Genomic DNA, 12,558 nt, shown 5'->3' on the forward strand with positions numbered 1-12,558 from the left:
TTGGTGTCTTTAAATCAAGATTTTAGTATTTCAGTAACTCAAAAAGAGGTTATGGGTCTATTATAGGAGTGGGTGGGTGATGTTCTGTGATCTGCAATGTGTAGGAGGTCAGACTAAATGATCATGATAGTCTCTTCTGGCCTTAAAGTTGATGAGTAATAGATATTCCTGTGTTAAGAGAATTAAAGATATGCATGACATGTATGATGATCTTGCATGATCTTAGGGCTAACACACAAACTTCGGAGTCTAGTAATCTTGGTTCTATTCCTAACTTTGCCATAAACTTCTTGTGTGTCCTTGAGTAACATACTTAATTTGTCTGTGCCTCCATTTTCCCATCTGTAAAAGGGTGGTGATAATACTTTCCTACCTAAACCTAATTCACTTATGTTTATGAAGTGATTTTAGATCTTCTTACAGAAACTATTATATTATTATCTGAAAAATCCAATCTGTTTGCCATTTTTATATGTTTGGGCAGCAGAAATGTATTCTAGGAAATTCCTGTTTCATCCTATAGTCACATGCCCACACCCAAGTACAATAAAAGACAGGAGGCAAAGTGAGGAAGTTAATCCCCACCACTTCTGGCTTTCTTAACTATCTCAATGTATCCACAAGCACATCCAAACCTTTCAGTTTTTTTCTAGATTTAAGACACCAGCCACAGGTGCCAACTTTCAACTTTCCCCAGGGGGTGCTCCATCCCCGCTCCACCCTGAGGCCCCGCCCACACTCCATCCCTTACCCCAAGGCCCCACCCTCTCTCCGCCTCTTCCTGGACCCACTACGCCCCCTCCCTAAGGCTCCCCACCCCACCTTTTCCAACCCCTGCTCCTCCCCCTCCTCCAAGCGTGCCCCACTCTTACTCTGCCTCTTCCCGCCCCTGTTCCTCCCCACCCCCAGTGCCTCCAGCCCACTGCCGAACAGCTGATCAGCCATGGGCAGGAGGCACTGGGGGGTTGAGGGAAGAGCTGATCGGTGGGGCCTGCCGAATAGCTGATCAGCAAGGCCCACCAAACAGCTGATTGGTGAACACCCACAATTTTTTTTTCTGACAGCAACTTAGGACCAACATATCTGTATTTCCACACTTGGCCTACGTAAACAGTACTCAAGTTCAAAAGTTTTTTTATGGTGGAACACAAGAGATAGGGATTCTAAAACTTGGTGGGGTGGTTGGCCTGCTGATTTGCATATCAATAACCAGGACAGTTTTCCAACTCAAAACTATTGCACAGGAATACTGAGCTCGGAACCCTGGGAACATACCCAGGTTAGGTGAGCTGTGGTTGTACTGAAATTATTTTCCATGAGCCTTGTAATAAAGATGTTTCTCTGAATAACCACAAGAGGTCCCCTTTTACCTAAAAATGTGACAAAATGCTGGACTTATTTATTTCTTCAGAAAAGTGCAAAAAGAATGAGGTATTATCCATATGTGCTTTTTCCTCTCCAGCTTTTCTTAAAAAATCTTCAAATGCACAAGCGTGTTCCATCAAGAGAACCAAAAGCAGAAAGACATTCAGAACATCTTGGAAAGCCCTCTTCTCTAAGACAGGCATCCTGCTACAGCCCCTTTAATCCAAGTTTATTTGCCAAGAGACATCTTCAGAAAGCTCACATGATTGATTAGAAAATTATTCTTCATAATTCATTGCAAATACTTTTGTATACACTGGATATGTACCTAAGTACATAAAGGAGGAGCTGGGCAGATATCCAGATCACGAAACGAACAGCTGCAAACTGAGTTGCCACCCAGCCACTTTTCAGATAAGAGATAGGTGGCCACTTTATCATTAAATCTTGCCTCTTAACTAATTATTTTTCTTATTTCTCTAGCATTTTTGCCTTTTCTTTCTATATGGCCTCACTTATAGAACCTTGATGTGGTGTGTTTTGATCTTCCTGTGATGTACAGAAATATCTTGTTTTTCATTCTGAAAACAAAATATATTGGTTTTACTGCATAAACTTTTACATCATGAAGGTGCCGTACTAGCTCCACAATTGAATTGTTTGTGAGAATTATAAAAATTAATGCCTAAACAAAATTCTTTATTAGTAGTTTTTACATAAAATCTGTAGTGAAAATAATATTAACTTTTATACATATACTGTGACAAAGTTCCTCCTCTGCCCTGGTGGGTCCTGAGCTTATTGGTGGATTTGCTCGTCTCAGAGGTTCACGGCAGCCCTCAGTTTGGCCACTTTCATGGCTCAAACCTGCCGTTCACTCAGTTAGCCTCATCACTGGCCAGCATGGGGAAAAGAATGAAGAACAATCCTTGCAGTCTCTGCTGATCCACCTAGTGGATCGGGGAACAGGCCAGAGACTTTCCCCTCTGGTGGAACCTACAGTCCAGGTCAACTCCTCTGGTATCAAGTAGGGAGTTGAGGGGATGGAGGGATGGGGGGAACCCAGGACCGCCCTCTACTCCGGGTTCCAGCCCAGGGCCCTGTGGATTGCAGCTGTCTACAGTGGCTCCTGTAACAGCTGCGTGACAGCTACAACTCCCTGGGCTACTTCCCCATGGACTCCTCCCAACACCTTCTTTATTCTCACCACAGGACCTTCCTCCTGATGTCTGATAATGCGTGTACTTCCCAGTCTTCCAGTAGTATGCCTTCTCACTCTCAGCTTTTCACGCCTCTTGCTCCCAGCTCCTCACACGCACCACAAACTGAAGTGAGCTCCTTTTTAAACCCAGGTGCCCTGATTAGCCTGCCTTAATTGATTCTAGCAGCTTTTTGATTGGCTGCAGGTGTTCTAATCAGCATGTCTGCCTTAATTGTTTCCAGAAAGTTCCTGATTGTTCTGGAACCTTCCCTGTTACCTTACCCAGAGAAAAGGGACCTACTTAACCTGGGGCTAATATATCTGCCTTCTATCACTCTCCTGTAGCCATCTGGCCTGACGCTGTCACAATACATACACAGTATAAGCAGTGTAAGTAAAGTCAAAACCAAATTAACAAGGGAGTAATATTCTGTAGAAATTAAGATCAGAGTCTGGAAATCAATATTCCCCTCTCCCCCTCCAATTCTGCCACTTACTTTGTGATTTGGCCAGAATACATATCGTCAGAAGAGTGATCATGCTATTAAAAATGGCAATTTCTTACTCAGCAGATCAGTTCCCACGTGTATTCAGAGTCAGATATGATTATTTTACAGATAAAAATAAGCTTTAGCTACTTTTTCACACCAGACAGAACTGCCAAGCCAACACAGGTACAGGAAAAATTAGCTGGATTTTATTCTGACTCATACATCATTAGCTGAATTGTTGATTCAGTTCCAGTTGCAGAATCTGAATTACTAATGATGCAGTAGCTAATACAGCTATAGGAAAACAAGCTGGATTCTATTCTGGATCACTCATCATCAACACCTATTGACTAAGTTCCAGTTGCAGAGTCTGTATTACTGGTGATGACGCATGAGCCAGAGAGAACACAGCATGACTTTCAGATCCCAGGGAGAGATTGCAGTGTTGACAGAATAGATATCCTTTGACTGTAAACTTAACGAATTCATACTGAAAACTAGTGAGAGACAAGAAACATGGACCCTTACATTACCAATATGGGTACAACAACACTGCATATAATATTTTAACAGTCACACATCAAAGTATAACTACAATTCAGCCTATCTGTGCTTCAGTTTACCCACGTGTAAAACAGTGTAGGCAGGCTAAACTTCATGACCCTTGTATAGCCTTTGGAAAATACTTGGAAGAAATCTTGTATAAAAGTGTAGAGTACTGAATTACTATTTTGCACCCAACCCAGTACATACATGCATGTGTTTCAGTAAACTGAACTATCTCTCTTACTTACTGAGTTACTTACAGTATCATATTCAATTCCCCTCAGACAGTTACTGTTCAGAACTCTGTCCTACATTCTCCAAATGCACAATCCCTCCCCTTTCCTACACAAAGGAATTTCTAATGTCAATATTTCCAACAATTCTTTAAAAATTGAATTTCTCCTCTGTGACTATGAAGATACTACTAATAAAAATCTAAACAACAATATTTTATTTAAAAAATTACTAGGAGCCCCAAACTTCCCTACTTTTCTGATGCTTATTAAAAATGAAACATTCAACTGTCCTAATGTTATCAAATCTTCAACAGTTTTGACTATTATAATCAAGTAGCAGGAAGTGGCAGATTTCAAATCAAATGTAAAATAGATCAGCTGAATGAGGTCCAAGGGCTCTACTACAAATCTTAAAATTCAGGCATTATTATTCAGACTTTATGTGATCTACCACTCTTATCTCCGCAAATAATCTTTTATCCCAACTATGCCTCCAGACTGTCGCAACTAACACATGCGATCAAACCCAAAGCTAACTAGTCGGAATCTTAATCCAGGTCTCACTCCAGAACATAACGATTTTCGTTTGTTTGTTTTTAAAAATGCACCTATCACATTGCTTCAGTGTGCATATGTAATATAGTAGCTAGGGGGCTTGATCCTTCTTTTAGTGAAGAACAAGAAGGAAAAAAAAATGTATTGAGACCTAAGGCTCAGTTTTGCAAACACTGATGCCCCTATTTAAATTTACTCACATTAATTTCAATGGGACGACTCACATGAGGAAAACTAAATGTGTGCTTAAGTGTTTTCAGGTGAATTTCAAGTGAATTTGACTATTGCTTATTATACTTATTATACAATCATCTTAGTTACCCTGTGCTCCCCACATTTTTTTTGTTGTATCTACCTGTTGCCTCTCATCTTATACTTCATGTGTAAGCTCTTTAGGATAAGGAATGTCTTATTACATTTGCACACGCCTGGCCCCACTAGGGCACTGCCATAATAAAAATAACAGTAAGTGTGCAAGGGACCATGTTTCCTTCTTGGCTTGCAGTTGGAATAAGAGCTTGCTACTAAGTACTAATAGAGAAACTCCTTTAGTGTTTGACCCAAAGCCCACTGAAGTCACTGGCAGGACTCCGATTTAGATGAGATCCTTAAGGCCTGTCTTAATTCCAGTTGAAGTCAGTGGGAAAAAACACATTGATTTCACTAAAAAGTGAAACTTGTTAAAAATAGCATTTAAAAATGTAGTAGATCAATGTCAAATAAAACTAAGATACTCAGATGTCACGACTAGCTAGAAACAAAAATAGTTCTGAAGAGTTTATCCTTCCCTATTATTCCTGAATTACATGATGTCAAATCAACTCCTCATTAGATAGCCTTTTCTATCCTTATGACAGGATGAATTTTTCCCATCTCTTAATTTCTTCTGTCCCTACTCCCTGTCTTGTGTTCTTCCTGTTTTTTTACCGGTCTCTTATTATTATTATTATTATGCACATTAAAATAGCACTACAGGCCCCATTGTGTTAGGCACGGTACAAACACATAATGAGAGGTCATTTACAATCGAAATAGATGAGACAAAAAAAGGTTTGCCCAAAGTTATGCCGCACACTAGTGGCAGAACTGGGATTAAAATCCAGGTCTCTTGAATCGTGGTCTAATGCAGACTCTCCACCACGCCACACTATCTCGCTTTTTGGGGCAACTCTTTTATTCCCACTAACCTCCTCATCTCATCTTTTCCACACACTCCCCATGCTTTCTTCTCATCTCAATCATGTTCTTCACCTCTGTTCTCTCTTACGCCTCCATTGTTTGTTCCATCCCTTTTCCCTTAGCTTTGTCCCACTCCCTTTGCTGTGCCTTCCCCCTCCCTCTTCTCCTTTCTGGTTCTCTTATCACATATAGGACCATAATATCCCTTCTTTTCGTGCAACTGGAGGGGACAAGGTGCAGAAGAAGAGTTACCAGGAGGTTTCTGCCTCCCATCACACAAGGGCTAGGTACAAACACAAACCAAGCATTTGAGGAACAACCAGAGGAGCAAGGAGAGATGCAAAAGGATTGGTGCCTCATGAAGATGTGGAAAAGTAGCAGTGCTCACCCTTAGGAGAGACGGTGTACCCCACTCACTCAGCCCTGGTCTACACTACGAGTTTAGGTCGAATTTAGCAGCGTTAGATCGATTTAACCCTACACCCACCCACACGACGAAGCCATTTTTGTCGACTTAAAGGGCTCTTAAAATCGATTTCTGTACTCCTCCCCGACGAAGGAATTAGTGCTGAAATCGACATCGCTGGGTTGAATTTGGGGTAGTGTGGATGCAATTCGACGGTATTCGCCTCAGGAAGCTATCCCAGCGTGCTCCATTGTGACCGCTCTGGACAGCACTTTCAATTTAGATGCACTAGCAAGGTACACAGGAAAAGCACCAGGAACTTTTGAATTTCATTTCCTGTTTGGCCAGCGTGGCGAGCTCATCAGCACAGGTGACTATGCAGTTCCAGAATCGCAAAAGAGCTCCAGCATGGACTGAACGGGAGGTACTGGATCTGATCGCTGTATGGGGAGACGAATCCATGCTATCAGAACTCTGTTCCAAAAGATGAAATGCCAAAATATTTGCAAAAATCTCCAAGGGCACGATGGACAGAGGCTACAACAGGGACCTACAGCAGTGCCACGTGAAAATTAAGGAGCTCAGGCAAGCCTACCAAAAAACCAAAGAGGCAAACGGCCGCTCCGGGTCAGAGCGCCAGACATGCCGCTTCTATCATGAGCTGCATGCAATTCTAGGGGGGGCCCTTACCACTACCCCACCCCTGTCCGTGAACACCTGCAAGGGGGGAGTCTCATGCAACAGAGGTGAGGATTTTGGGGATGAGGAAGATGATGAGGAAGAGGATAGCGCACAGCAGGCAAGCAGAGAAACCGTTCTCCCCGACAGCCAGGAACTGTTTATCACCCTGGAGCCAATACCCTCACAACCCTCCCAAGGTGGGCTCCTGGACCATGAAGCTGGAGAAGGCACCTCTGGTGAGTGTACCTTTGTAAATATAATATATGGTTTAAAAGCAAGCATGTTTAATGATTAATTTGCCCTGAAGACTTGGGATGCATTTGCGGCCAGTACAGCTACCAGAAAAGTCTGTTAATGTGTTTGGGGATGGAGCAGAACTCCTCCAGGGACATCTCCATGAAGCTCTCCTGGAGGTACTCCCAAAGCCTTTGCAAAAGGTTTCTGGGGAGGGCAGCCTTATTCCGTTCCCTAAGATAGGACACTTTACCACGCCAGGCCAGTAGCACATACTCTGGAATCATTGCATAACAAAGCATGGCAGTGTATGGTCCCGGTGTTTGCTGGCATTCAAGCAACATCCATTCTTTATCTTTCTGTTTTATCCTCAGGAAAGTGATCATCCCAGAGAATTGCGGTGGGGGGGGGTGTTAGTTGGGTTTGTGCTGCACATTAACCCCAGAACTGCAGCCCCTCCTTTTAAATGGCCAACCCAACGGGTGCTTGGTATGGGAAAGGAGGGTGCTGCTGTTTGAAACCATTCCCACAGGTTACGACGGTTGAAGAAGCCGAAAGGCTGTGGCTTACCATGGCTGCCTGCAAGCTGAATTCTGTTGCCCAGCCCTGCACGTGTGATCTCTCACACCAAACCAGCAGGCCCTCAATATAAGAGGCAAAATGCGATCTTGTACCGAAAGTACATGTGCTATGTAATGTTAACAGCTTGGTTCACCATGAAAGAGTCTACCCATTGTTCTCTAAAATGTGTCTTTTTAAATACTACTCTCCTTTTTCCCTCCCGCAGCTGCAAATATTTCACCGCTCCCCCTATCATCTCCATCCCAGAGGCTAGCGCAGATAAGAAGGCGAAAAAAAACGCACTCACGATGAAATGTTCTCTGAGCTCATACAGTCCTCCCGCACTGAAAGACCTCAGCAGAATGCGTGGAGGCAAACAATGTCAGAGTACAGGAAAGCAGAAAGTGAATGCTCTGGCATGAAGTCACTCCCCTTGATAACAGAACATCAGTGATTGCATTGGCTACTTGGATCATAGCAGTCCCCACAGTAGACTTGCCCACTCCAAATTGATTCCCGACTGACCGGTAGCAATCAGGCGTTGCAAGATTCCACAGGGCTATTGCCACTCACTTCTCATCTTGGTATTCCTGCGCTTCAGGGCGGGGGAAAGCAACTCACAAAGTTCAAGGAAAGTGGCCTTATACATGTGAAAGTTTCGCAGCCACTGTGAATCATCCTATACCTGCAACACTATGCGGTCTCACCAGTCTGTGCTTGTTTGCCGGGCCCAGAATTGGTGTTCCACTGTATCAACCAGCCCCAGTGCCGCCATGATGTTCCAATTGCCACAGCCCATGCTTTCAGGAACGTCTGTATCCATGTCCTCATCACAATCATCCTCGTGCTGGTGTCTCTTAGCCTGGTTCTGCACATATTCCAGGACAATGTGCGAGGTGTTTACAATGCTCACAACAGCAGCGGTGAGCTGAGCGGGCTCCGTGCTTGCTGTGTTACGGCGTCTGCATGAATAACCCAAGAAAAAAGGCGCGAAATGATTGTCTGCCTTTGATTTCACAGAGGGAGGGAGGGGCGACTGATGACATGTACCCAAAACCACCCTCGACAATGTTTTTGCCCCATCAGGCACTGGGAGCTTAACCCAGAATACCAATGGGCAGCGGAGACTGTGGGAACTGTTGGATAGCTACCCACAGTGCACCGCTTCGTAAGTTGATCCTAGCCATGGTATTGAGGACGCACTCCGCAGACTTAATGCACTTAGTGGGGACATACACAATCAACTGTATAAAATCGATTTATAGAAGGTGATTTTTAGAAAATCGACCTAATTTTGTAGTGTAGACATAGCCTCAGTGTGGTCCCTTATTCAAAATGATTCTATTGTATATTAATCTTTTTTTAGTATATTTATTGATCATAAGTAGTTCTCTGCAAGCATTTAGGAGTCAACATTTGAAATTTGAGCTGTGTTGCTTAGTCCTGATTGGATGAGCACACACAAGTACTTCCAGCAGAAGTCAATTCACATCTGAATTTAAAATGTGTTTTCTGCGAATAAACACAATAGGAACATAGCCAACGCTGGAGCAAATTTGTTTGTTTTAAAAATGCAAATACAATATTCACCCAGCTCTTAAACAAGATCTCAGTTGTGAAAGTATAAATAGGACAAGATAAGGTTTTGGGCAGCAGTGGATACTGGGCACTGAATAGTTGTCTATGTTCTTTTGGCACGAACTGCAACATGATGGCATGATTTTTTCTTAACTAAATAGCGTCATTGGACTGCTACTCTGAAAACACAGTTCCTTTATCATGTGTGTCTCAGCAAGGTTTCCATAAGGAGAGAAATATATTGATTCCACCAAAACAAATTGAAAATTATAGTGAAAAAGCAAACAGAATTACTATTTAGTATATATTGAGTTATCATCTGACAGAATATATTAGGCTATATAGAGGAAGGGATGAATTTAGATCCTGTGTGTGTAACTGATACAAATGAAAGTATGAAGTTGACTCTGTGCCCTGTGCAAGACTGTAGGGGAGAAATGAGTGCAGCAGGCGTTGGTATGTGTCTGAAATAACAAACCTACTCCAGTAACACTCCAAGTGACATAGTGGGTGGGAAGAAGAAACCAACAAAGCAGAGAAGCTGCAAAAGAACTGAAACCAGCTTTTCAAATTGTGAAGACGGGCATAGAGCTACAGGGCAAAAAATGCCCAGATTTACCACATGCAATACTCTACAGTTCAGAAGAGCTAGATAGTGTGTAAATGAGGGCAGAATTTGACTTACACATTATAGTCTCAGGTAAGCAAAGCATGGAAATTAGGATAGAAATTAACTGTGAGTTAACAGCAGAGTCAGTTTGGGGGAATCACATGAAAATGATGAGCAGAGTTTTGTATACAGAAGTCAGAAGTCATTTTTGGATCCTGGAAAAAGATCCCCTTTTTTCTAAATCTAAGTAGTAAACAGGGTTTTCCCAGCCAGTTGGACTAGCGTGAGCACCCCTTCTCAGACAGTGTGTTTGCCACTGATAATGCAGAATATTATGTCTTATATCACGAGATATTTTTAAATATATGAGAGAACAGTGAAAAAAAAAACACCTTTTCAGTCTGGGCTTTTCTGCTCCTTCATTATGTGAGGCACTTTGATACCACTGTGATAGGCATTATATAAAACATAAGACAGTCACAGAGAGAATCATTTTGCAGTCCACCTTTCCCATTATGCAAAACCTGTGTGCTTCAGTGGCCATGAGTCAGCTACAAATTACAGCAAGTTCCCATGTAGATGTGAGTGGAACAAGAACACAATTAATATCTTGAAGCATTGAACCAGCTGGTGATTTAATTTTTTTCTCCCCATAGACTGTATGATGCCTGCACACTGTGGCCCATTATCATGTCTCCTCCTTTTGGTTGATGTCAGCTTGTTTGACGCTGGAATAAGGTCTTCTTAACTGCAGTTACATTTGTAAACGTTTCATCAAAGCTCCTGAATGTCTGGTAGCCAATGGACCCAATGGGTGCTGTAAATGTGATCCGGGTCTATCTGAGTGGAGGAACAGCATGACCATATTTACTGCTGTTGCTATTCTGGGGGCTGTATGACGCTCTTCTCCCTCTGGCTGACCACTGCTTGGCTGCTCATCTTTCAACACTCACTCTAAGCACGATAGGATGAAATAAAAATTAAAAAATAAAAAAATTTACTGGTGGGAAAGTTACTTGCAAGTCTAAACTTATTTTTAAATATTTTTCTATAAAGTATTTCCCTCAGTAACAGACACTAAACTAATCTGATTGGACAGTGTTTTAGAATGTTTTTGGATCCAACTGGGTTACATCAAACACTATTGACCTAATCTTTCTAGAAAACCACAACTAAATTGTTCAACAGATTGGTAACAGGCTGCCTTGCTCCTCTGTTTTATGAGTTCAAATCTAAGACAGATTGGCAACATTTGGTTGCTACCACCGTCACCTGATGGCTCTCAAAGCCTGCTCTCCTCTGTGAAGTGAGTCTCTGTCTAGTTGCCAATAGACATAATGCAAGATCCCTCTCTCTGCAATAATTTTGCTAGTATAATAAGGATTTTTTTAAAAATCCACTCCTCATGGGAAGAGATGAGAGAAGGCAGTCACACTTTATTATTAAGTTCCATTTATAAACAGTTTATAAAAGGTTCATAAATGATTAATAGCTATTATAAGCATGAGAGAGACATGATTAGTAAGCGTTATAGATGGTTATAAGCAAACCAGGACAGGATGTCACAGATGGTTATAAGCTACCTATGGACCTGTTGGAGTCTAACAGTTGACTAACCATTTATTAAAATTTATAATTTATTTATTAACCCCTTTATAAGCTATTTATAAATGGAAGCTTAATAATTCAGTGGGATCAAGACAAAGAAGAATTCTGGGTCCAGGGGTAGAGGTTTGGAATTTATGTTAATTTCTAAGGAACTCAAATATTAAGGTAATATGGCAAGACAGACAAATGAAAAACATCGAAATAAAACCCCCACAACTATAACTGGCACCCTTATATAATAGAATTCAGAGGCCAGATGATGAATCTAAAATGCCCTCTCTCCCTTAGAGGCCAAGTCACATCTGTAGAAAGATTTGAGAAAATTCACACTATAACTGCTAGCTCTGAATCTTTTCTGTGCTTAAATTGAGGATTTCATCCTCCAGAGCTTTCAAGCAATCACAGCTTTTATATGTGCTAACGTCTCTAAAATAAAAGCAATCACCAAAACACAGCTGCCTCCATCAACAGGAATGAAAGGGTAACTTCTGAAACCAGTATGAAGGCACACCTCCATCTTTAAAGGCCCAGTGAAGTTATACCCCAATTTATTTATACCACCAACACCTAATGACAAAATATAAATCCTAACTCTCTTCAGTTTCACTCATTCATAAGCACTAACTACATTACTCATAACAGAAGGATATATAAATCAACCTCAACTATATAATTTGGGAGGCAGCAAAAACCAGTAAAAAAAATCATCTCTTATTTCATAATCCCAAAAAGTTTTAGATGAAATGACACAAGTAAGTTTTTCACACATTAATGTTACTGCTTTTACATTTGTAATATATTTTAACACTAAACATACAGCTACAGCCACATGGAACATTATATTCAGGAATGATTGTTTGTTTTAGGCCTATCAAAATATCATTTTAAGCAGAATTTGGAAAGGCAAATTTATGTAAGGTCTAATTGTATCCTCATACTGCAGATTAAGAGAATTTGGAATAGGGTATATTATTAGGGACTGTCAACATTTTCTAAAGTGGCTAGTATTTTAGGTGCCCAACCAGAGACACTTTATAGGTACCCGATCTTCAAGAAGTGTTGAACTCCCACACTTTGAAAATCAGGCCCTATTCAAGTCTTTCAAGCTAAACAGCCAAAAACTGAAGCATCCAAAATCACTACTTTAGCCTCTATATTTAACTGTTGGTACCCTTCTGACATTCTGTGGAAAATGTCAGCCTCTCAGATCTGCCAGTCTTTCTGGTTTGGACGGAGCACCGCCTGCCAAATTAAAATCATATTGCTTGGTCAAAATTGGGCAAATTTAGCAAAATATTTCTAATGCT

General features: G+C 41.5%; 1 protein-coding gene across 6 annotated transcripts in view; it reads right to left on the reverse strand.

Annotated features, from left to right (window-relative positions):
- The window catches only part of GDAP1 (ganglioside induced differentiation associated protein 1), a 52,761-nt gene that overhangs the window by 23,492 nt on the left and 16,711 nt on the right, over nucleotides 1-12,558 (reverse strand). Inside the window, exon 1 of one of the 6 annotated variants that reach the window (XM_037892408.2) lies at nucleotides 7,763-7,983. The exons of the other annotated variants lie outside the window; for them this stretch is intronic. The gene's annotated coding sequence lies outside the window, so the exon portion shown is untranslated. Of the gene's footprint in view, nucleotides 1-7,762; nucleotides 7,984-12,558 lie in introns of those variants that run through there. 6 annotated transcript variants of the gene reach the window in all.

Source organism: Chelonia mydas, chromosome 2 (genome assembly GCF_015237465.2).
Source record: "Chelonia mydas isolate rCheMyd1 chromosome 2, rCheMyd1.pri.v2, whole genome shotgun sequence".
Taxonomy (NCBI): Eukaryota; Metazoa; Chordata; order Testudines; family Cheloniidae; genus Chelonia; species Chelonia mydas.